Source organism: Lygodium microphyllum, chromosome 15 (genome assembly GCF_053477565.2).
Source record: "Lygodium microphyllum isolate KBCC chromosome 15, Lygodium_microphyllum_v1.1.10, whole genome shotgun sequence".
In the NCBI taxonomy this organism is placed as follows: domain Eukaryota; kingdom Viridiplantae; phylum Streptophyta; class Polypodiopsida; order Schizaeales; family Lygodiaceae; genus Lygodium; species Lygodium microphyllum.
The window spans coordinates 55,844,691-55,848,437 of NC_141149.1; positions in this window are offsets into that span (position 1 = coordinate 55,844,691).

Below are 3,747 nucleotides of genomic sequence, written 5' to 3' on the forward strand. Positions count from 1 at the left end.
TGCCTCCATCTCAGGCTCCAAGATTGTAGGTAAGTCTCGAAGGTTATCTATCTCCTCTAGTATTGAAGGTATAGACTGGGTAGTACCTTCCAAGTGGTGGATTGGCTCAGGCACTCCATCCACCGCACGCCACGAACTCTTCTAATTGGCCACAAAGTGTGCTCTCCTCCTTGGGACGAGACGTCACCTCCCTGGATAGAAAATTTGCCAGCCACACCCAATCTTTTTGTATATGGTATTCAATTAGCTTGCGAGTACAATGAATGACTGATATTAACTTTTCTTACCATTTGTTGAAAATCCAAGATCGTCTGATCAATGATCTCAGATTGAAACTCGCCGAAGCGTCGTATGTGTTCTATAGACAATCGACGTTTTCGTCTAATTGCTAGCTTACATTGAGAGCAAGGACATGGGACACGCTGATTAAGATACGCCTCACAAATTTGAACATCAAGACCTTCATCATTTTCCATTTTGTCTATGTTACGACAAACAATTTGTTTTTGTTATCATTCTTTTTTTCTTTCTTAAATTGTTTGAGAAGGGATTTCTTCTCCTATAACTTAGCAAAAATTAACGTATGTAAAGTCTCCACCCATCCACCCACAAATTAACGTATGTCGGAGTGTTTCCCATCTCGTGGTGTTGCACTGGACCTCCCCACCACTCTCCCTTTGTTTTTTATCCATTTATTATCTCCTTTCCTTTCATCTCTCTCTCTTTTTCTCTTTCTTTATTATGATGTATGTTTATGATGTATGTTTATTCCCTCTATCTCGTTCCTTTTTCCTTTTTCTCTTCCTCCCTCTCTCTCATTTTCTTTAACAAAACATATCTCACCACTACTACTACTACTACTACTACTACTACTACTACTACTACTACTACTACTACTACTACTACTACTACTACTACTACTACTACTACTACTACTACTACTACTACTACTACTACTACTACTACTACTACTACTACTACTACTACTACTACTACTACTACTACTACTACTACTACTACTACTACTACTACTACTACTACTACTACTACTACTACTACTACTACTACTACTACTACTACTACTACTACTACTACTACTACTACAACAAACAAGAAAAGAAAAAAAACTACTATTACTACCACCACTACAACAACAAACAAGAAAAGAAAAAAAACTACTATTACTACCACCACTACAACAACAACAAATAAGAAAACTAGACAAAACAAAAAAAACTATTACTACTACTACTACAACAACAACAAACAAACAAGAAAACTACTATAAAAACTACTACTACTACTGCTACTGCTACTGCTACTGCTGCTGTTGCTGTTGCTGCTGCTGCTACTGCTACTATTACTACTACAAACAAGAAAAGAAAAAAAAACTACCATTACTACCACTACAACAACAACAACAACAAATAAGAAAAATAGACAACAATAAATAAGAAAACAAAAAAAACTATTACTACTACTACTACTACAACAACAACAAACAAGAAACCACTACTACTACTACTACTACTACTACTACTACTACTACTACTACTACTACTACTATTACAAATAAAAAAAGAAAAAAAAACTACTATTACTACACTACTACAACGATAACAACAAATAAGAAAACTAGATAACAATAAACAAAAAAACAAAAAAAACTATTACTACTACTACAACAACAATAACAAACGAAAAACCACTACTACTACTACAACCACAACTACGACCACGACCACTATAATAAATAAGAAAAGAAGAAAAAACTACTACTACTACCACTACTACAACAACAACAACAAATAAGAAAACTAGACAACAATAAACAAGAAAACAAAAAAAACTATTACTACTACTACTATAACAACAATAACAAACAAGAAAACCACCACTACTACTACAACCACAACTACGACGACTATGATTACGACCACGACTATGACTACGACTACGATCATGACCATGACCACGACTACCGCTACCGCTATCGCTACCACTATAATAAACAAGAAAAGAAGAAAAAACTACTACTACAAAAAAAAAAACTAAACAACAATAAACAAGAAAAAAAAAACTACTACTACAACAAACAAGAAAACAACAACCTCTCCCTCCTTCCCTCTCCCTCCTTCCCTCTCCCTCCTCTCTCTCGCTTCCTCACCCTCACCCCCTTTTTTCTCTCTTTCCCTATTATGTTCAATGTTTTTTCTCTTATCTCCTCTCCCTTTCTCATTTCCTCTCCTTCCCTCTCCCTCCCTCTCCCTCTCCCTCTCTTTCTCTCTTTCCCTATTATGTTTAATATTTTTTCTCTCTCCTCTCCCTCTCTCATTTCCTTTTCTCTCTTCCTCTCCCTCTCTCATTTCCACTCCCTCCCTCACCCTCTCTCTCTCTTCCTCTCTTTCCCTATTAAACACTCTATTCCTCTCCCTCTCTCACCCTCTCCCTCTCTTTCTCTCTTTCCCTATTATGTTTAATGTTTTTTCTCTCTCCTCTCCCTCTCTCATTTCCTCTCCCTCCCTCTCTCTTGTTCCTTATTTCCTTTTCTCTTTTCCTCTCCCTCTCTCATTTCTTCTCCCTCCCTCACCCTCTCTCTCTCTTTCTCTCTTTCCCTATTATGTTTAATATTTCCCTCTCTTTCCTCTCCCTCTCTCATTTCCTCTCCCTCTCTTTCTCTCTTTCCCTATTATGTTTAATGTTTTCTCTCTCTCCTCTCCCTCTCTCATTTCCTCTCCCTCCCTCTCCGTCTCTTTCTCTCTTTCCCTATTATGTTTAATGTTTCCCTCTCTTCTTCTCCCTCTTCCTCTCCCTCCCTCTCTCATTTCCTCTCCCTCCCTCTCCCTCTCTTTCTCTCTCATTTCCTCTCCCTCTCTCAATACACATGAATTTTAACAAAAACAAGTAGAAGAGAAAGAGAAAACACAAAAACAAAGCAAGAAGGAAGAATACACTCACCGTAAAGGCTTGAAGAAGGGTTCGGCGGCTCCTCTTCGCCCTCCGTACACTTCCTCCTTTTCTTCGCGAACGGCGGTGGCAGCGGTGAGAAGCTTTCCTTCTCCCTCTTTCTCTCTTTCTCTCCCCCTCCCTCTCAAATGCAAGATGTTCGCTCTCCCTTTTGCTCTCTCTTTTGTGTATTCGTGCAAAATAACGCGTTCGGATTTCGGCCCGCGTTTATTTTCATCCGAGTACCGTCTTGTTTGTCTCGTTATTAGCATCGCAAATAGCGATGCTAATAGCGACGCAACTATTTTGCATCAAAAAGCACCGTCGCTATACCTCCATATCCTTATAGTGAAACTTGCACATCCTTCAGTATGTGCCAACTTGTTTACCATTCACAACATTGTTCCCACTGGGGTCATATGGAAAATCATCTAGGTAATATGACAAGTAGGTAAGTTGACATAGATTATCATAGCATCCTCCTGGATCATATGGAAGAATCAAAGTAGGTATGCCTTCGTAGAACCTCTTTGCATCCAGTGGCTTATCGTAGATTATCAAAGCATCCAAATCATCTTTGGCTTGTTGATCATTAGACCATCTTGTGACTACAATCTTATCCATATCCTTCTGCATAAATGGTGTAAACTTTGGCAAATCATCAACATTGTCCAAAGGTAATTTAACCTTATTGTCAACTATCTTATATTGTCACTGTACTTTGGTTTTTTTGTTACAACCTGTAAATTTCAACTCTTGCTGCAAATACCCTTGAAAACAAAAATTTTGCTCTGTATGAAG